The following is a 22,797-nucleotide window of genomic DNA, read 5'->3' as shown; positions in this document are numbered from 1 at the left end:
TCCATCCACATCTCTACAAATGACCCAATTTCATTCCTTTTTATGGCTGAGTAATATCCCATTGTATATATGTACCACATCTTCTTTAACCATTTGTCTGTCGATGGGCATTTAGGTTGCTTCCATGACCTGGATATTGTAAATAGTGCTGCAATGAACACTGGGGTGCATGTGTCTTTTTGAATTATGGTTTTCTCTGGGTATATGCCCAGTAGTGGGATTCCTGGATCATATGTTAATTCTATTTTTAGTTTTTTAAGGAACCTCCATACTGCTCTCCATAGTGGCTGTATCAATTTACATTCCCACCAACAGTGCAAGAGGAAAGGTTCCCTTTTCTCCACACCCTCTCCAGCATTTGTTGTTTGTAGATTTTCTGATGATGCCCATTCTAACTGGTGTGAGGTGATACGTCATTGTATCAGTCTTTAATACATTCTCAAATCTGAAGTATTTTTCCCCTTTGGTCTTATTGAAGAAATACGCTGTCCGGAGATAAGACTTCTATAAGCTTGTGTACACAGCCACATAAGAAAATATTAAAACATTTTAATGTTCACTTCAGGAAATTCTAAAATTTAAAACTACTCCAAACTAAAATATGACCACTTCAAAGAAAAGGGGATAATTTCAAAGTTAAGACAAAAACAGCTTTTGATACAAACCACGGCATGTTGCAGAAGCAGTAACCTAGTTTCACTTTGAGTGTAGTGTTTGTTGCCCTCAAGGGATCTGCAACTTTCGAGCAAGATTTTTTCATTAAATGCCATATAACAGGTAAAGCAGAGGAGGAAAAAAAGTCAGTACATCTTCATGCTACAACACATCTCAACTGTTCAGTTTAAGGGAAGAAAAGCACAGTACTTACGAACACATACATATACAAACACGCACACATATACACGTATCACATTGATAAGCTTCTGTTAGCTATTGGTGAGATAAAACTACAATGTTAACTCAAGGCTAACCTATAGAACATGTGGCAACTTAACAATCTGCTTGTGAGGCGCAAAACTCCCCAGCATCACACAAAATTACGCTTGACTATTTGCTCCCTGGTTCAATAATTGGTCAGTAATAACCTGAGCAGAGAAAGCTGGTGGAAGATGTTCAAATAGACAAAAGTTTTTCCACATAGAATTCTTAGTTACTTCTTCCCAAAACATGGTTCTCTATATTGAGCTGTGAATACTATGCATGTTTCAGAAAGACAAAAATCCCAAACACCCACATTTCTGAGTGAACAACCTGTTCCAAGACACTATCTCCCTATAAGCCCCAGAGAAGTTACTTGGAGGGTATAAAATAAATTAATTAGTAACAATACACACTTTAGACATTTATATTTTAACTGCACTGGAATGTCTAAAAAATGAGCCTATGAACAGCAAAGGCACTGAGCCCAAGAGGAAGTGAACAGACTCCTGGCTTGCAGACAAATGAGTGGGTGGAGGAAATATTTATGTGGGGAGGATGATTTTTTTACACGATGCTTTTCTTAATCTAAAGAAAACCACAGCTCTTCGCAATATAGGTGCTATAAATAGATGTAATCAGTCAAAAACCTGAATAAATACTTGTTTGCCTACTTGTTTTGTTTTCAAATAACTTTTGTCACAACCCAAATCCAATGCGTGATCAAGATAATCAAGCCAACGTGACCAAGCAGGTTGCCCAGTTAAAGGCCTGGGGACACAGGACCAAGACTAATTCCCCTGCACCTGTTTATGCTGAAGAAAATATTTTAATTAGTAATGTGGGTTTTTCTTGTAATATCTTTAAATATACTTCCCTCACCAAAATCAAAGAGTTTTCACACTGGTTCACATCAATGTAAAATTTCTACCAACTACTTTTGGCAACACCTTCAAGAAATGTGGCTAGGGCAATCAGAGTTCTGATCACAGAACCATTGTTCTAGTAACTGCTCCCTCCTTCCCCAGCTCCTCCCCCCCAAAACCCCACAACTATCTATGATCACAAAGTCCCTGTCAAGTAAGTATTAGTCTCTTTCATAAATAGAGGAAATTAAGGCCTGCTGACTAAAAGGTGAGAGGGGCTCTGAGAGAGTAAGAACTAGTTGAGTATATAACTGCTATGCTCTTTTCTCCCTTAAAATAAAACCCGATTGGAGGACAGATGACTTTTTTTGGAAGTGGAGGTGAGGGTTTCTGGTAAAGAGGTAATGTAATCTAGGTTTTCTAATATTTTTACAATGGACATGTATTCCTTTTTTTTTTTTTTAATAAATTTACTTATTTATTTATTTATTTTTGGCTGCGTTGAGTCTTCGTTGCTGTGCACAGGCTTTCTCTAGTTGCGGGAAGAGGAGGCTATTCTTTTGTTGTGGTGCGCGGGCTTCTCATTGTGGTGGCTGCTCTCATTGTGGAGCGTGGGTTCTAGGGGGGCGGGGTTCAGTAGTTGTGGTGCACGGGGTAGTTCACTGCTCCATGGCATGTGGGATCTTGCCGGACCAGGGCTCGAACCCGTGTCCCCTGAATTGGCAGGCTGATTCTTACCCACTGTGCCACCAGGGAAGTCCCTATTATTTCTATAATAAACCAAACAACTGATCCTAAACTTAAAAACTAAATGAATTCATCAAACCTATTCAGATTCAACATATAAGATCATTTAGATGCAAGTGTTGATGAAAGTGCAAACGTAAGTTAACTAAGCATAAAAAACACTTACATCTACACCAAGCCTCAAAACACCAGCAGACTTTCAGTAACACTCAACAAACATTTATTGAGTACCTACCATGTATGAGGTGCCACAGACATAACTACGAACATGATAATACGACCCCTGGTTTCAGAAGCTTACAATATTGCCAATTAGACAGGGTGGCCCCATATCCTATTTTAATGAGCAAAGTCCTGGTTTATACCTGTTTCTCCCAGAAAAGAGGGGACATATGACCAAGACTCCCTTCTCTCCCAGGGAAGCCCAGATTAATTGTTAATAATGCCCCTCTCACATATCCACAGTCTGGATAATAAATGGTTACCATTTATGCAAAAAACAAATATACTACTGTTCCTATATGGCAATAGGTTTGTAAAATGTGTATCATATCCAGATTTTATCTCTTTAAATTCATTTTATTCATTTTTATTACACATTAGATTTTCTTAAATTATGCAAGGTAACTTATTTTAGACCTTCGTCTCATTCTGATATATACCTGTCATACAATAAAATCAAAGATTTGCTTTAATCAAATAAGAGAAAATCAAAATCTGATTTTACCACATCAAAATGTATACAGAGGGACTTCCCTGGTGACGCAGTGGTTAAGAATCTGCCTGCCAGTGCAGGGGACACAGGTTCGAGCCCTGGTCCGGGAAGATCCCAAATGCCGCGGAGCAGCTAAGCCCGTGAGCCACAACTACTGAGCCTGTGCTCCAGAGCCCACGAGCCACAGCTATTGAAGCCTGTGCGCCTAGAGCCCATGCTCTGCAACAAGAGAAGCCACCGCGATGAGAAGCCCGCGCACAGCAACAAAGACCCAGTACAGCCAAAAATAAATAAATTTATTTTAAAAAAATGTATACAGAGTAAATAAATCAAATGAATAAAAAAGAAACTTTAAAGACTATAAGCCCCTTGAGGAGAGATAGTTCTTTTAAAAATACTACTTCAACATTCTAGCCTGTGTCTAGCTCAGTACTGAGAACATAATGAGGTCCAGATTGAGGCCTGTGCTCTAGAGCCTGTGAGTCACAACTACTGAGCCCATGTACCACAACTACCGAAGCCTGTGCGCCTAGAGCCTGTGCTCCACAACAAGAGAAACCGCTGCAATGAGAAGCCCGCGCACTGCAATGAAGAGTAGCCCCCGATCGCCACAACTAGAGAAAGCCTGTATTGTAGCAACGAAGACCCAACTCAGGCAAAAATAAATAAATAAACATAAATCTATAAAAAAAATTAAAAAAAAAAACACTCAGGAGGGACTTCTCTGTGGCGCAGTGGTTAAGAATCCGCCTGCCAATGCAGCGGATACGGGATTGAGCCCTGGTCCGGGAAGATCCCACATGCCCCAGAGCAACTAAGCCTGTGCGCCACAACTACTGAGCCCGTGCTCTAGAGCCTGTGAGCCACAATTACTGAGCCCACGTGCCACAACTACTGAAGCCCGCATGCCCTGAGCCTATGCTCCGCAACAAGAGAAGTCACCACAATAAGCCCGCGCACTGCAATGAAGAGTAGTCCCCACTCACCGCAACTAGACAAAGCCTGCACGCAGCAACGAAGACCCAACGCGGCCAAAAATAATAAATAAATAAATAAATAAATTTATATATTTAAAAAAAGACTCAGGAGCCAGCCTGATAAGCTCCTAATGGACAAAAACAGGACAACTGAGTATCAACAAGGATGAATAACAGTAATGCACTGCAACACTTCAAATGTGCTTAAATCCATTGGTCACCTTTAGAGGATGCTAAGAGAACCAACTCATTCTTCTGAAAACTGGTATGTGAAGGGCAAGAATCAAGCATTTAGTCTGCCATTCCTATCAGATCTGTACCTCAAGGAAACTAAATATTTGTTGAGGGGAATTTTTTTTTTTTTTTTTTTTTTGCGGTACGTGGGCCTCTCACTGTTGTGGCCTCTCCCGTTGCGGAGCACAGGCTCTGGACGCGCAGACTCAGCGGCCATGGCTCACGGTCCCAGGCGCTCCGCGGCATGTGGGATCTTCCCGGACCGGGGCACGAACCCGTGTCCCCTGCATCGGCAGGCGGACTCTCAACCACTGCGCCACCAGGGAAGCCCGAGGGGAAATTTCTTTTTATAGAAGCATTCCAGCTAATAATTGAAGAAGAAGTTATAGTGTTTGGTATTATTTTGCAACCCATGATGAATTAATAGATATAGGCAAAGATCATCAGTGGCTGGTAACAGTACCGAAGAAGAAACAACCAGCACTGTACGTCTCCTGGTAGAATTACACACCACCAGCTATTAGTCTTGCCCCGCACCCACAAGAAAAATTGAACCTTAATCTGATCAAGCCTGTAGATCTAAAAGCCAATTTACAGGAAGGCACCGAGGAACATGTTAACCGATATCACGTGGGTACAAGCAGCACAATCCAGACTATGGGAGACTATACAATAAATGATAGGGATTCTTCAACAAAAATTCCAAGGAAAAAGAGAAAGAAAGGAAGGAGAACTTATAAAGAGACTTAACAGACATATTAGCCAATCACTTCTTTTGAACTTAATTCAACATTCTAGCCTGTGTCTAAATGTTGAAAACACTAACTGAAAAAACAATTATGAGTCATTTGGGAAGTACAGACACTGACTGAACACTTAATGATGGTCAGGAAGTCTTTTAGTATAATCATAGTATTAAGTTGTCTTTTTTTTTTTTTTCACACACACACACTGTATTTTATTTTTACAGGAGATAAACTGACACCAAGCATTGTAAATGGATGACCACAACAAAAGCAACAATGATTGCAATTACCAAACACGAAACACTCTCATACTACGTCATAATATTGCCATTCAGTCCAGTAATCCTCCACTGTAACAGCTCCTTTACTTTGCAGTGAAAATTGATGTGTATATTTTTTGCCTCTGAGTCGTTGTGGGATTTTTTTTTTTTATTCAAACAGAAAGTCACAAAAATTATAATCATCCTCATCAGTTCACTCAGTCCCACGTAATTAATTTTTTTTCATTTTGATCTTTTGTTAGCACTTTTATGAAATCATCAGTTTTCCATTAGAGTTCTGAAAATGCTTATTCATTCAGTTCAGCAGTATAGTCAGTTACCAGAAACCTGTACTTGTCAGAGCCTTTTCCATGAATTCCTTGAAGATGAAACCCTTTTATAGGAACATTTTTGCAAAAGCATCAGAGTACACCCAGAACTGTCTGTAAATGACAAAAGACTTAAAAAAACACTGAACACTTAATGATGGTCAGGAAGTCTTTTAGTATAATCATGGTATTGTCTTTTTTTTTTTTTTTTTTTTTTTGCGGTACACGGGCCTCTCACTATCGTGGCCTCTCCCGTTACGGAGCACAGGCTCCGGACGCGCAGGCTCAGTGGCCGTGGCTCACGGGCCTAGCCGCTCCGCGGCATGTGGGATTTTCCCGGACCGGGGCATGAACCCATTCCCCTGCATCGGCAGGCGGACTCTCAACCACTGCGCCACCAGGGAAGCCCTGTCTTTTCTTTTAAAAAGAATTTTTGTATATAAAAATAATATGATATGACATTTAGAATTGCTTCAAAGTAATTGGAGGGAGGGAATTATAGTGAGGGTGGATATATATGAAACAAGATTAGCCATGTACAATAATTGTTGAAGCTGGGATATGGGTATATTTCGGCTCATTATATTTTCCCTTTTTTTATATTTGAGAATTTCTATAATATAAAAAGGGTTTTGAAAGACCAAAAATAATATCATAATTTAGAAACATACAGGACACTGTTAACCTGACAACAATGGAGAAAATATATTTTATGACAAGTACAATTAACTCTAAATTAATCTTTTGACTAAGGAATTACAGAAGTAAAATATAGTGTGAAAATCCCTCTGTATTATGACTACATTTAATATTCTTTTATACAACTTAAATTTTATATCTCTAAAAACTATAATGTAAGCAGTATGGTATATTTCTTTTTTTTTTTTGGCGGGAGAAAAAATATTTATTATTAAATAGAAATAAACCCAGCTATACATTATGGTAAGTGTAGAGTACTTTGTGTGTACTTTTTTTTAAATTTAATTTTATTTACTTTTTTAAACAGCAGGTTCTTATTAGTTATCCATTTTATACATAGTAGTGTATATATGTCAATCCCAATCGCCCAATTCATCCCACCACCACCCTCACTCCACACCAGTTTCCCCCCTTGGTGTCCATATGTTTGTTCTCTACATCTGTGTCTCAATTTCTGCCCTGCAAACCGGTTCATCTGTACCATTGTTCCAGGTTCCACATATATGCATTAATATACGATATTTGTTTTTCTCTTTCTGACTTACTTCACTCTGTATGACAGTCCCTAGATCCATCCACGCCTCTACAAATGACTCAATTTTGTTCCTTTTTATGGCTGAGTAATATTGCATTGTATATATGTACCACATCTTCTTTATCTATTCGTCTGTCAATGGGCATTTAGGTTGCTTCCATGTCCTGGCTATTGTAAATAGTGCTGCAATGAACACTGGGGTACATGTGTCTTTTTTTTTTTTTTTTGCGGTACGCAGGCCTCTCACTGTTGTGGCCTCTCCCGTTGCGGAGCACAGGCTCCGGATACGCAGGCTCAGCAGCCATGGCTCATGGGCGCAGCTGCTCCACGGCATGTGGGATCTTCCCGGACTGGGGCACGAACCTGTGTCCCCTGCATCGGCAGGCAGCCTCTCAACCACTGCGCCACCAGGGAAGCCCCATGTGTCTTTTTGAATTATGGTTTTCTCTGGGTATATGCCCAGTAGTGGCTGGGTCATATGGTAATTCTATTTTTAGTTTTTTAAGGAACCCCCATACTGTTCTCCATAATGGCTGTATCAATTTACATTCCCACCAACAGTGCAAGAGGGTTCCCTTTTCTCCACACCCTCTCCAGCATTTGTTGTTTGTAGATTTTCTGATGAAGCCCATTCTAACTGGTGTGAGGTGATACCTCATTGTAGTTTTGATTTGCATTTCTCTAATAATTAGTGATGTTGAGCAGCTTTTCATGTGCTTCTTGGCCATCTGTATTCTTCCATGGAGAAATGTCTATTTAGGTCTTCTGCCCATTTTTGGATTGGGTTGTTTGTTTTTTTAATATTGAGCCGCATGAGCTGTTCATATATTTTGGGGATTAATCCTTTGTCCGCTGACTCGTTTGCAAATATTTTTTCCCATTCTGAGGACTGTCTTTTCATCTTGTTTGTAGTCTCCTTTGCTTTGCAAAAGCTTTGAAGTCTCATTAGGTCCCATTTGTTCATTTTTGTTTTTATTTCCATTACTCTAGGTGGATCAAAAAAGATCTTGCTGTGATTTATGTCAAAGAGTGTTCTTCCTATGTTTTCCTCTAAGAGTTTTATAGTGTCCGGTGTTACATTTAGGTCTCTAATCCATTTTTTTTTTTTTTTTTTTTAGCTGCTCTGCGGCACGTGGGATCCTCCCGGACTGGCGCGCGAACCCGTGTCCCCCGCATCGGCAGGCGGACTCTCAATCACTGCGCCACCAGGGAAGCCCCTCTAGTCCATTTTGAGTTTATTTTTGTGTATGGTATTAGGGAGTGTTCTAATTTCATTCTTTTACATGTAGCTGTCCAGTTTTCCCAGCACCACTTACTGAAGAGACTGTCTTTTCTCCAGTGTATATCCTTGCCTACTTTGTCATAGATTAGTTGACCATAGGTGCGTGGGTTTATCTCTGGGCTTTCTATCCTGTTCCATTGATCTATATTTCTGTTCTTGTGCCAGTACTGTATTGTCTTGATTACTGTAGTTTTGTAGTATAGTCTGAATTCAGGGAGTCTGATTCTTCCAGCTCTGTTTTTTCCCCTCAAGACCACTTTGGCTATTCAGGGTCTCTTGTGTCTCTATACAAATTTTAAGATTTTTTGTTCTAGTTCTGTAAAAAATGCCATTGGTAATTTGACAAGGAGTGCATTGAATCTGTAGATTGCTTTGGGTAGTAGAGTCATTTTCACAATACTGATTCTTCCAATCCAAGAACATGGTGTACCTCTCCATCTGTTTGTACCATCTTTAATTTCTTTCATCAGTGTCTTATACTTTTCTGCATACAGGTCTTATGGTATATTTCTGATTTAATAAAACTTTAATCCCAAATACGCTAACACAGAATGATCAAAAGTATAAAAGAAAAATTAAACATGTTAGAAGTAAAACAATTTGCCTAGTAAGGTCATCACTCAGTCAAGATCAGAATCCAGCCTTTAGAGAGTAGACATTACTGTATCCCAGATACTAAGTTAGCTTTTAATGTTTCAGTGACAGGACAATAAAACCGAACCACAAACTTCGGTCTTCATGTGGAACTTACTATGTAGACCTGGCTACAGGTAAGGTTTTAGATCTATATTGCTTAAGCACATAGCCAATATTTTAGTAAGAACTGCCATTAAAGCTGCTTTATATGTGTTCTCCAGCTGATATGCTACACAGTACATTCTGCCACCTTCATACTTACAGGTCGAACTAAGAAACCATTATCCAAACAAAATACATGTATGCTTATACAGAGAGACTTGTGGGTGTGCAGAAGACCATTTTAGATGAGTTTCTAAATCTGCTGTACTATGAGGTGACCAGGATTCTCTTCTTATTCAGTCAGTGTTGTGGTGTTGCTATCACCGTAAGTGATATGGCCGTAAGCATTTCACTGTATAAAAGTCAGATGTAAGCACAGGTCATAGCCACGGTTCTCACCATTCAATGAAAAACTACCTTCTTCCTTCCTTGGTTTTCTCCCTCCATCATGAGCCAGCAAATATCATGTATTCTCAGTTCTAAGCTCCATTTTATTGTTTCTAAAACAAGGATGCTACATACTTACTTTTCCTCAGTTCTAGGATGCTATTGATTTTTTTTTTTTTTTTTTTTTTTTTTTTTTGCGGGTGGCCTCTCCCGCTGCGGAGCACAGGCTCCGGACGCGCAGGCTCAGCGGCCATGGCTCACGGGCCCAGCCGCTCCGAGGCATGTGGGATCCTCCCGGACCGGGGCACGAACCCGCGTCCCCCGCATCGGCAGGCGGACTCTCAACCACTGCGCCACCAGGGAAGCCCTAGGATGCTACTGATTTTAAGTTCTTATTTTATGGTCAAGTTTGTGGAAGATCCAAATGAAGCAGCTATAGTCTCTGACTGAGGATCCAAACCTCATATTCATTTGGGGCTTGTTCCTTCTACCTTACCCCAATATCCAAGGAACCAACAAGTCCTGTTTTTAAAAACTGCCCTGTCCTCCCTGTTCCAATTGCTAACGTAACCACTGAGTTCAGGCCCTCATCACCTCATACACAGATTACAACAGTCTGTCTGCCTCCCTCTTTCAAACCCCCTTACACAGAGATTTTTTAAAGTCCATTTTCCTAAAGAATTTGGATCATGTCACTCCCCAGCTACAAACCTTTACTGGTCTCTAGAGCCTTGGAGTAAAGTTCAGTTCCTTAGCAAAGCACTCAGAAGCCCTCCACAATCTGCGCCCAGCTGACTTTTTCAGTCTTGGCTCCCAAAGTCCTCCCCGCCCACCTAACATCCTCATGCTATTTTTCAAATGAACCTTGACTTTTTCCACTTCTAAACCTTTGACTATGTCATTCTTCCCTTCTACCTAGAACATTCTTCCCCCTGCCATCCACATGACCATAACATCCTAGCCGCCTGTCAAGACCTAGCTCAAATGCACCTTCTTCATGAAGCTTTCCTTGACCACCATTTTTGTCTCGTAGAATGCTTAGGAGGATTTTTATTTCCTTTTAAAAGGACGTGTAAGCTAATGGAAAGAATACTCAACAGTTCTGTTTAAACTGGGAGGAAAGTGATTTTTAAAAATCCATATCCATGTGATATTGTCAAGTTCTTCCTCCTCTTCCATAAAATAAACTGCTTCAGGGGATGATTTAAATTAATGTAGAGTTTGGATGTCATGGTTTGCCTCAGGAGGGATTTTCTGCATTAGCAAGCGCAGAGTGAAAGATACTCAAGTAGTACCCCATCTGTAATGGTATTCTGCCTCAAGACCAGCACCTTTTTCTCCTTCAAGAACTGCTTAATACTTGTATTCTCTCAGAGCCAGACACTGCAGACAGTGTAACCATCTGGCACAAGTTAATTTTCTAGTAAACAAAAGGTGGCTATTTTCCATGTGCTCCTGGAGACAGGGACCTGTAACTGGACTGAAAAGGGTTATCACTATGCAAGAGCTATACTCATCCATGTTATAAACCATTTTTCTGCATGGACACGAGAAGGGTGGGGAAAAAGACCTTCAAACTTACCCTAAAATAGCCTTGGAGAGAATGACTGTGAACATCAAAAGATAACTTTCAAAGATAATAATGTCAAAGAAAACTTAAATTTGTCTAAACAAATACAGACATCCAGATACATTATATATGGTATATACATAGGTACACTGTATGACTAAAATTAATCTGTGAACAGATATTCAAGCTTATTCAAGTATAGAGTTTAAAAGCTTTATTTAGGATGTTTCCAAATAGAAAACTGATGTTAGTTGAAAAACTAGTGAAATCTGAATTAAGTTTGGAGTTACGTTGATAGTAATGTACCAGTGTTGGTTCTTAGTGTATGTAAGACTGTAAACAATAACAGAACTAGATGAGGGGAACTACACTCAATATTTTGTAATAACTTATAAGGGAAAGAATCTGAAAAAGAAAAAATGTATATATATCTGAATCACTTTGCTGTACACCTAAAACTAAGATGACATTGTAAATCAACTATACTTCAATAAAAAATTAAATTAAATGAAAAAGTTTTTAAAAAGAGTAATATATGTGAAAAATATCTCAAAATCCTATACAAACGTTATACTCATTATTATGCTTTGTGTTTATATGGTTTTCTACTTTATTCATAAGATATAACCATCTGCAATATTTTCATATTTCTACTTTTATAACTAAACAAAATGTCAACACAGTGAAGTAATTTTCAAATGTTAATTTTCATAGTTTGCCAAACATACAATAAAAATGTTCCAACTTTAATGTTCCTACCATTTTATTTTACCTGTTCTAACAATTATAACAATGAATTTAACTAAGAATGATTTCAGATTAACTTCTCTAATATAAAGCACTCAACTTTTATAATATATGTGGAGCAAGTAATAAGCACGGAAATATGTAATTGCTTTTAAAGAAATATTTGTTTTCAATTTAGGTTTCAGAGTAATGTGGAAGACTAAATTATTTTATCTTAAATGGCTGTTAGGTAAAACTCTAAGTATCAGTAATAGGTTAGGAAATGGAAGCATAGTTATAGAAAAAAGGGAAATAAACTTTTAAGAGCACTGGACCTTAAATTCTACCATTATTCCATAAACCACAAAAAGACCACACAGTTATTAAAGGTTATCAATCATCATTTATAATATTTCTATATAGTTAGTTGTACTCTGTTATTATAATATTTTTAAGTGTAGATTTTAATCCAAGGTTTTCCTTTTATAACCAAGAAATAAATGCATATGTGTTCATTTTGAGGAAGAAAAAAGAAGAGAACTGGATGAGGTGGTATATAGGTACTCTCTTTGTAACTTTTCTGTAAATCTAGAATTATTCCAAAATTTTAAATTTTTTATTTTAAAAAAGAGAACCTGGGCTTCCCTGGTGGCGCAGCGGTTGAGAGTCCGCCTTCTGATGCAGGGGACACGGGTTCGTGCCCCGGTCCGGGAAGATCCCACATGCCGCGGAGCGGCTGCGCCTGTGAGCCATGGCCGCTGAGCCTGCGCGTCCGGAGCCTGTGCTCCGCAACGGGAGAGGCCACAACAGTGAGAGGTCCGCGTACCGCAAAAAAAAAAAAAAAAGATAACTTACTGGGATAACACAAATTGACATAATCACATTAATTAAAAGATTTTCTTTGAATTAAAAAAGTTGGTTTATTAGTTTTTCTCAAAAGTGAGTTTTTTTTAAACTTTTTTTGGGGGGGTGCGAGCTGTGCCGCTAGGCTTGCAGGATTTCAGTTCCCCCACCAAGGACTGAACTGGGGCCTTCAGAGTCTTAACCACTGGACAACCAGGGAATTCTCTAAAAAACTGTTTTTTTAAACTTTGATGTTTTTAAACTTTTTCAGGTTTACTTGGTAAAGACTATCAATATGAAACGGGCTGGGTTTTTTCAGCCGGATTCACCTACAAACATGTATAGGTATGTTTTACGGCTTAAATCCCAAACTGGCTAATGCCAAGATAACCTGACTGACTTCTGACATCAGCTGGTATGGCCGACTATAGCTCAGAATGCTATGTGAATATGGAATAACCTTCCTTAGAACAGCTTAGCACTATTTTCCTAAGTGTGAAGTGTGCATATTTTTGGACCCAGCCATCGAGAATTCCTCATTAGTAGATAATACGACAGGTATACAAAGATGTGTACACAAGGGCATTCGTTATAGCACTATTTAATATAACAAAAATTTGAAACATAAATAATGATATACACAGACACTGGCATACTACATAACCGAATTATGACATAGGTTTATATTAACAGACACAGAAATATGTCCACATGAAAAAAAAAAGACTAAAGAACGTGTGGGAATGGAATCATGCAATCTCACTATGTAAAACTATGCATATATATGCTCATATTGAGAGATATCTCAGGACAGGGGTAAAGATGGGGAAGGAGATATTTTATTTCTTTCTTTATATTTTCTGTAATCCTTAAATAATTTTTTTTTTTTTTCGGTACGCGGGCCTCTCACTGCTGTGGCCTCTCCTGTTGCAGAGCAACGGCTCCGGACGCGCAGGCCCAGCGGCCATGGCCCACGGGCCCAGCCGCTCCGCGGCATGTGGGATCTTCCCGGACCGGGGCACGAACCCCCGTCCCCTGCATCGGCAGGCGGACTCTCAACCACTGCACCACCAGGAAAGCCCCTTAAATAACTTTGGATAAACCTGTACAATTTTTTAGAAAAATAATAAAGCTATTCTTCATAATGCTATAGAAGCAATTTGTGTCACACTCAAATAAGACATTAAGTACCCAAATATGTAATTTTTAAAAAGTGATCCCCTGTTCACAACTGAAAAAGGCAAAATGTTTGTTATTAAACTTACTGTAAACTATAAACGTAGAAAGCTGAGAAATAGTTCTACTATAAAAACATCAGACATTAGCCAAAGACTCTAGGCTGTCAATGTTAACTGCAACATTAGCTATATAATAGCTAACAGACATGACACGTCACAGTATTATTATGCTTAGCTAGAGCTACACTATAGTTATAAATATCACGTTATTTCACATAGATTCTATTTATAAATATGTACCTTAGCTGAGATCAGTCAATAGATTTTTTTTTGGCACAAGCGACAGAAATCTGTCCTCTTGCCAAGGGTTTATCTTTCCATACCAATGAATTGGGGAGCTGCAAGAGAACTTATAACACATTCAGTATTCTCCATTATATGAGAGATGAGGGAAGAGGAGGCTTTAAAATGCTAAATGGTTCCTGTAAGGTCAACAGCTAGTTGATGGCAGAGCTGGGCCTGTCACCCAGATTCTGGTCATAAGGCTCAAAATGAATTATTCCTACATACCCATTAGGATGGCTAAAGTTAAAAATACTGACAATTTCAAGTGTCGCCAAGATGCAGAACAAATGGGACTTTCATGTGTTACTGGTGGAGATGCAAAAGGGCACACTTTCTCTGGAAAAGAGTTTGGCAGTCTCTTATAAAGTGAAACATACACACACCATAGCATCAAGCAGTCCCACTCCTAGGTATTTACTCTAGAGGAATGAGAACTTACATTCACCCCAAACTAGAAACAATCCAAATGTCCTTCAACCGGTTAATGAATAAACAACCTGTGGTACATCCACACAGTGGAACATTACTTGGCGATAAAAAGGAACACACTGTTGATCCACACAAAAACTTGGATGAATCTCATAGGCGTCATGCTGAGTGAAAGAAGCCAGTCTCAAAAGGTTACATACTGAATGATCCCACTTACATAGCATTCTCCAAAAGACAAAGCTATAGAGATGGACAACAGATCAATGGTTGTCAGAGTGGAGGGTGGGGGAGAGTATGAATGAAAAGGGATTACAGAAGGAGTCTTTGGGTGATGGACTTGTTCTGTATCCTGATTGTGGTGGTGGTTACACGAATCTATATAGGTATTGATACTCAAAGAACTGTACACATGTCAAAATGTCAATTTTACTGTACATTAATTTAAAAATTAAAATAGGGACTTCCTTCCACGCACTGCAACTACTGAAGCCCGTGCACTCTAGGGGTCTGTGTGCTGCAACTACTGAGCCCACGTGCTGCAACTACTGAAGCCTGCACGCCTAGAGCCTGTGCTCTGCAACAAGAGAAGCCACTGCAATGAGAAGCCCGTGCACCACAACAAATAGTAGCCCCCACTCGCTGCAGCTAGAGAAACCCCGCGTGCAGCAACGAAGACCCAATGCAGCCAAAAAAAACCCCAAAGCAACAAAAACCCCAGGGATTTCCCTGGTGGTCCGGTGGTTAGGACTCTGCGCTTCCACTGCAGGGGGCATGGGTTCAATCCCTGGTCGGGGAACTAGGATCCCGTATGCTGTAAGGTGTGGCCAAAAAAATACATAAAATAAAAAATAAAAAAATTAAAACAAATTACTTACTCAGTCTCTGGCTTCTAAAAGCCAGAAATATTTATGGATTTTTAAATTCAATTTTAAAATTAATTTTTCAATTAGCAAAATAAAATGATTTGATGGGTCTCTTCCTATAAAATCTCAATGCCAAGAAAAGAATACACTCAACTTGGCAAGTTACACAGCCTCATTTTGTCTCAATTTCTCCGTTGGCAAAATGGGGATAATAATACCTACCTCAAAGGGTTATATGAGAATTAAATGGTAGATAAATAAATAAATAAATAAATAAAAATATAGACATATTCACAGTATACATAACTTTGGGTATGGAAATGGAAGACAACTCCAACCGAGTAACTTTTAAGTTTTGTCCTTCCAGAGAACCAGGTTCTGATGATTGCTTTTCTGATAGAGCTGTCTCTGAAATACAGTCCAAGCCCGGCGTCTGATTTTCACATAGAAGTAAAAATTCACTATTGAGTCCTTGATGTATTTTTATTCTGTAACCACTCTACACAAATAAATTGTTGTTTAAACCAGACTCTGTGTTAAAGAAGATTACACTGTATATATTTGTATATATTTGTTTGTATGTATTTCATAGTCCTCTTAATTCTACCTAACTTAATGAATAGACAGGTAGCCAGTGCTCTCGTGTGTGTGTGTGTGTGTGTGTGTGTGTGTGTGTGTGTGTATGTATTAAGTAATAGTAGGTTTCCTACCTCTCAGAAGAACACAGTTTAAATGCTAGGCAAAATGAGAATCTAACCTTAACCTTTCCAAAGTTTCAGGTCTTTAAGAATTACCCCTCTATATGGAGTAAGGTCATAAGCATGATGATTTTCTTCATGCCACATTTCTTAGCTTTCTACTTTCAAACTCATACCTTTAAGCCCAGCTTTTTGTTTTATCACTCCCCCACCCCCATTTAATCCAGTAAGCATTTGCTTAGCACCTACTTCAAGAAAATACTTTTTGTTAAGCTCTATTTTGGGCAGTGATTTTCAAACTGTCTGTCCCAACCCAATTTTTACAAATGAAATAGAATAAAATAACAGACTGCCTCACGGATGGTAAGGGTAAATACTGTTTCATGAAGCTTTTGTTTCAGTTGTGGGTGGGGACATGTATGCGAGTGAATAACGTAGGCATGCATATACTGCTCTTACTGTGGATCATGGTCCAAAAGTTCGAGAAACAGTGTTACAGGGATTAAATAAACATCAGCTCTAGATTTAGAACAGTACAACCCTGCAACAGTTGGCTTCCCTGGACATGTTTTTTGGTACTCACTGCACCACCTGACCTTAGAGACACAAGTCATCTTAAAGAAAAAAAATCTAACTTTCCATTTGAGGTGATGAGAAGGTTGAGGAGATACTGAAAGGCAGAACAAACTGTCCTTTGGTTATTGTTACAATCCCCGACAAGTTGGAATGGATGCAGAAGTGTATACTTTCTTTACCGCAACCTGACAGGAGGAAACTAGCCATTTGAAATGAGGTAATTTTTAAATTAAAAAAAAATTATGTCGTATACACTTGCATGGATCAAAAATTTTAAATACAGAAGAGAATACAGTGAATAGAGCATTACTCATGACAGCTATACCAGAAACAATCCAAATGTCCATTAATGGTAGAATGGAGAAATAAATTATAATATACGCATACAATGGAATATTATACGAGAATAAGCTAATTATTCTTACATATAATGATATGGGTGCATCTTATAAGCCATACTCAAACGAGTACACACTGTATTACACTTACATATGGCTTAGAGATTTTCCATAGTAATATACAGTTTCTTCATTCGTTTTTGTAGCCATATAAAATTTATTCAATTGCATGAATATATGTTAACTTATTTATCCAATTCTTACTGATGGGCATTTAGGTTTTTTCCAAACTTTTGATGAGTTAATTTAAATGACTTTGCATGCTTGGTATGCTAAAAAGAAAACTGAAGGGCTCAGGATCTTTCAGGCAAGGTAACTTCAAACTCTAGCTCCTAGTATATTAATACAGGAAAAGTCCCTGGGCATCTGGGTCACAGTTTTAAGAGGAACTGGGAAAAAATACATATTTATTTATGCACAAAACTGAGATCATAAACACTCTCCTTGCCACCCCCTCAAAAAATGAAACACTTCCCATGTATTTCAATGTTTCTAGGCCACTGATACTACTCTAGATCTATTAAAATGATACATTCAGAAGGGTGAAAACAATTCATAAGGACCTAGTTAGAGAACTCATTTTATAGCTCACACAGTATAATTAAGAAGTTATATTCCATTGAATTCCCCAAACTGAATCAAAACTCCAAAGCTGAAAAGTATAAATGTGTAAAAGACTATATTCTACACTAGCATTAAAGACAAAAGGAATCACCTACCACTGCATATCTTGGTGAAATCCAGGTAGAGTCACAACCCTCTGACGCCACATGCGTAGTAAAGACCAAAAAATCAGGCTAAGGAGCCATTCTTGGCATCATTTCCATTCTTACTCTCTTCCAACAAACCCTTCTCACCACACACTGATTCATCTATCAGGAAACTGACAAAAGCAACTAGCTATCTGCTAAGCCATTTGACTCTAGTAAACTAGAAAAAATAGTAATTAAAAAAAATAGCACCCCTTTCCAAGAAAAATTTTACTTAGCAAAATGTATTATAGTTGAGAAAAAAATATGTAACTCAATCATCTAAATTTCATTTGTTTAGTCAGTCTGGGCTCACACAGCATTAATGATGGTGTTATTAATATTATACATTCTGGCCGAGGTTAAGTTCTTTCAAGTGTTCTGCAAAGTCTAAGGAGAGTCTAAGACCATTATTTGCCAATCCCTCTTTATCAGCAACCCAATACTAGTGACTGATTCCACTGATGGGCAAGCCCCTAGGTGGCTCAATAATAAAAGAAAATAAGGCTTAGCAGATTCCCTTGAGGTAAATTCTAATGCATTACTGATGGGTCTACCTTATCTGAAAAGTCTCTAGCTAACTTTGGTGGGTTCATAGACTTAACACAGTGATATTCTGCAAAAATGACAGAATAATTTAATTCTATAGAACCCAAGAAATCCTATTTTAAAAGCTCTATGCACTGAATAAAGCTGTATACATGCTCTTGAAACTACTTTTCAGAGTAACCAGTCTCTTAAACTATATTTAAAAAAGGAAAAAGATAATGTCATATTTTACCATAAAACTGCCTTTCTGACTAAAAACCTCAGAAGAGCAATGGGGATTCTTTAAGAAAAAATGTTCATAAGTGTCTTCAAAAATCAAAGGTAACTGCTATATAAACAAACAGATTAACTAAAGCATCTGATGTCTTCACTGATTCTACCAAGCACTTTATGGCTTGCATTAACCATGAAAATTTACACAAGGCTTTGCACGTGATTCAACTCTGGACACAGAACTTATTGAGCTACATTAATGTCCTAAAACACCCCTTTCACCGCATAAGCTCTGTAAAGGCTTAAAACAAGCACAGCCTGTGGGTAACACTGTAGAATTTGGAGCCAAGTTTTATTGTCTCCACGAAGTTCAGCCAGCCATAGAGCAACAAATCAAAGTTCCAATAAGCACAGTGCACCTGCAAGTCTTAGGTATGCTCCAAGTCAAATATTTGCAATTTTTTCATCCCAAATCAGCACAGATGAAAGTATGCAGATCGCAGAACCAGCCCCCTAAATCCTGGAAGCCAAAATGATCTGTAGTTTCACTCCCACATCACTTGTGTCCTACCATTTATTGAGTCCTTAATGTGCATATGTGCCAGGAACTGTTCTAGAAGTTTGCATACATTATCTCTAATACCTATAACAAATCCTGTTCTGATGAGGAAACTGAGGCTGGAGAGGTCAAGGTGACTTGTATAATGCCATAAAGCCAGTGGCGCTTTATTCAAACTTCGTTCTCCCTGGCTCCAAAGAGCCACCTCTGTGATCCTCCCTCAGCTAAAGTCACTAACTCCAACAGCAGCTCTCCTTTATCAAAGTAAATTCAAGGGCCAACTGTCTGAAATGATGACAAAGATGAGAAAAATATCATACCTAAAACCATGGCACAAGACCCAGGATTTCCCAGCGAGGAAGCTCAGTCACCTCCTTCAGAATAACTAGTTCCAAAGGCTATGATTCAAAATCAACTGACTTTTTGGAACAAGGGAAATGAAACTCAAGAGTGTATTCACATTTTTGGTGAAATTTTCTAAAACTCTTGAGAAAAAGGTGATTTCTTGAAGCAATTCACTTTTACAGTTTACTTCTTTGATAGGCTTCAGACATTCCAAAACAAAATCACATCCGCAGCATTACTAATCAACTTTTTTCTACAGACTTGAAAAGTATCTTCTTACCACACTACAAGATTACTTCCCATACTTAGAGCAGAAATGGAAACAGCTCTGGGTGTCACGAATCAGATCTTGAGGCCACAGTTGCAGAAAGTAGGTGCTGTTTCCCTTGAGTAGGAGCTGCTGATCTGAAACCTCCCAAGGGAAGGGTGTCTGAAGAAGGGTGTCTGACAAAGAGCATTGAAGAAACTAAAGCAAAAGCTGTTTGTATTAATGAGAGTGAGCTGCTGGCACCACTACTCCGTAAGTGTTTCACTGCTATGCAATTGTTTTCCAGCTTCCAAGCTCTGAATCTGGCAGAGAGAATGCTGTTCTCACAGCCATATGAGTTACATGATCAGCTGCTTTGTGGTGTGTGGGTGTTTAAGTAAGTGACTGGTTAGAAGAGGTTCTGCAATATTAAATCAAGGAAGCACACACTGTCCCCTGAGATTTTAATGATTTGTCACTATACTACACTGACAGAGAAAAGCAACAAATTTGCAACTTTGAAATACTTTTGAGTTTAGGATAGGCAAATAATTTCTGACAGTAAAACTTTAGGCATGACATGAAAAAAATATATAACCTGTAATATAAGCCACTTCAATCACGTTTATTGAAAATCCTTCCATTAAAACATTTAAAAATGGATGATTCTGATGGCAACATCACCTGAAAAAAGACATGAAATCATATTTAATAAAGTTGAAAAACATTCACAGAGCAGGTGCTCTATTAGGGGAATGATAAGGCCTTCTTTTAAGAGATGAGATCAACCTCAAAGAACACAAAACAATTCCAGATACGCATCACAAAACAGACCACTGACTGTTGTTGAAATTTACTACATTTAGAAGATAGTGCAAGGAATATACGTTATCAACTGGTCAAATTTAGGCAAGTTATTTTGAGTTCAGTTTTAACTTTTTCTTAAACTCTCACATACATCTCTTTACAGGAAGACAGGCAAATGATACCTTACAAATACCTAACTCACTGTAATCAAAGAACAGAACGCAAGGATACATATTTAATCTACTTTGTTGCTTATTGCTCAGGATCAAAGTAATGCCAATCCTCCAGAGACAAACAAAACAAAGCAAAACACAAAACTCAAATTCCTTTCACTTTTGCATAATATAGATCTTAACCTGAGGTCCCAGGACCAGGCTCAAGATGATTGTAATTGCATACAAAATTATGTGTGTCTATTTCACCGAGAAGAGGGTCCTAAAGGCTTCCGTGACTCCAAAGAAAGGTTAAGAACCACTGAAGTAGACTTTTCCAGAATCCCTAAAACTCAGCAGTGAACATTTTAAACAAAATTATACTAAAGGTAGTATCTATCTGAATACATGTGCACAGTCCTGATACAAACATCCAAGATGCCTGCCAGCCCTATCACAGTACAGCTCACCACTCTCAAATCAGCCCTTCACGGGAACATCACCTGCACACACTCTCACATGCCAGCCACAGCAGCTCTTCATTCCCTAAACATATACATGTGTCAACAAAGCATGTGCTAGTTGCCATTCCCAGAACAATATGGATCTGACCATCTCTGGGAAAAAATACACGTTCTTCCTAAAATATTACCCTATATATTTACTATGCCTTGACCATAGATGTTAAAAATTACAACAAAAATAAATGAAATTTAAAATACAATGAAATTCCCACACACCATATGTATGTAATTAACTGGGAAAAAAGCATCACTCAGGTATTACTGAGGGTCCATGGGAGATGCATATAGGGGAAACACTGTAATAATGATGCTTGAACACGGGACAATCAAAGCCAGACTCACGCAGCACCATCCTGAGAACATGGTTGTGGAAGGCACCCTTCTCCAAAGGCAAAAGCACATTCCTTTGATTGGCACAAGCCATTCCTGACAATGGATCCGCGATGACAGGGACTGTTCCGCAATCAGGAAGTGTGCGTGTGTGTTTTGTGGGGGAGGGATATGCTAGATGTGATCAAAGACTGGCTCTCTTCAAGAAGAGCATATGGGATCTTAAATCGTGAAGACAGTCTTCGAGGGTGAGGCAGGGGCATTTATCATTTCTACAGGAGACATTCCTCGACAATGAACATGTTCCGTGCAGATGTAACGCGGGTGTCACTACCTTTAGTGGCTCCCATCTAAGAATCTCAAGCAGAGCCTGATTGGAGGGGAGGAGGTGGTGGGGGTGGAGAAAGGTCTGCATTACCCTCCGGGTGAGTGTTGGGCGGTTGTACACTAGATACATTTTATCTCAGGCGGCACAATACTCCCGGGGGTTGGGGGTTTGGGCGCAGCCGCAGGGAAGGAAGGGGAGGTAGGGGGTGCAAGCCACCAGCTTCAGGGCAGGCGAATCCTCGGAGGAGGACCGGTGCAAACCTCCCCCTCGGCCCGCTAACCCGTGCAACACCAGCCTCTCCTCGGGCCGCGGGGCGAGCGGACTCTGCAAAACTGGAGTCCGGCCCGGGTCCGGGAAGGAGGGGGCGAAGGTGCAGAAGCGGGCGCCCCCGGCCCAGGCTCGGGGCCAGAAGAGCGCAGCGCCCCGGGCCTCCCCGCCGGATGGGGGCTGCTCCGGCCTACTGGACGCAGCTGCCTTGGCGAAGGGCTCACCCGGCGCCCAGAGCCCCAGTCGGCTCAGCGGGCGGCGGAGAGGAAGGGCTGCTGCCAGGGGCGCAGCCGCGACTGTGGCGTGTGCGTTGGGGGCAGGGGCCCCTACTCACCCGGGCCGGCCGCCTCCGCCTCCGCCGCCCCGACCACCGCCTCGGCGGTCCATCCCTGCGGCGGGGGGCCTGTAGCCGCGGCGCTCGAGTAACAACCGCCGGCCGGGCCGGCCCCTCCCCCCTGCCCAACGTCTGTCCTCAGGGCCGCTCCGCAGTCCCGGCCTCGGCCGCCGCCGCCGCCGCCGCCGCCGCCGCCGCCGCCGCCGCCGCAGCGCTACGTGGCCGCCGCTCCGACGTCTCGCGACTCCCTTCCGAGCGCGCGAGGGCGAGCGGGGCCGGCGGGGCGGGCGGCGCGCGGGGAGGGAGGCAGGGGAGGGGGTGTGCGTGTGTGCTT

General features: G+C 40.1%; 1 protein-coding gene across 2 annotated transcripts in view; it reads right to left on the bottom strand.

Moving 5' to 3' along the window:
- Positions 1-22,790, bottom strand: part of ZNF652 (zinc finger protein 652) — a 64,189-nt gene extending 41,399 nt beyond the window's left edge. For both annotated transcript variants that reach the window (XM_027094565.1, XM_027094566.1), the window contains exon 1: positions 22,464-22,790. The gene's annotated coding sequence lies outside the window, so the exon portion shown is untranslated. The remainder of the gene's footprint in view (positions 1-22,463) is intronic.
- Between the last annotated feature and the right edge of the window lie 7 nt (positions 22,791-22,797).

Source organism: Aethalodelphis obliquidens, unplaced genomic scaffold (genome assembly GCF_003676395.1).
Source record: "Aethalodelphis obliquidens isolate GAN/ISIS:26980383/991018 unplaced genomic scaffold, ASM367639v1 scaffold89, whole genome shotgun sequence".
Lineage (NCBI taxonomy): Eukaryota > Metazoa > Chordata > Mammalia > Artiodactyla > Delphinidae > Aethalodelphis > Aethalodelphis obliquidens.
The sequence above is the reverse complement of the archived record's forward strand: the minus strand, read 5'-3'. Positions and strand labels throughout refer to the sequence as shown.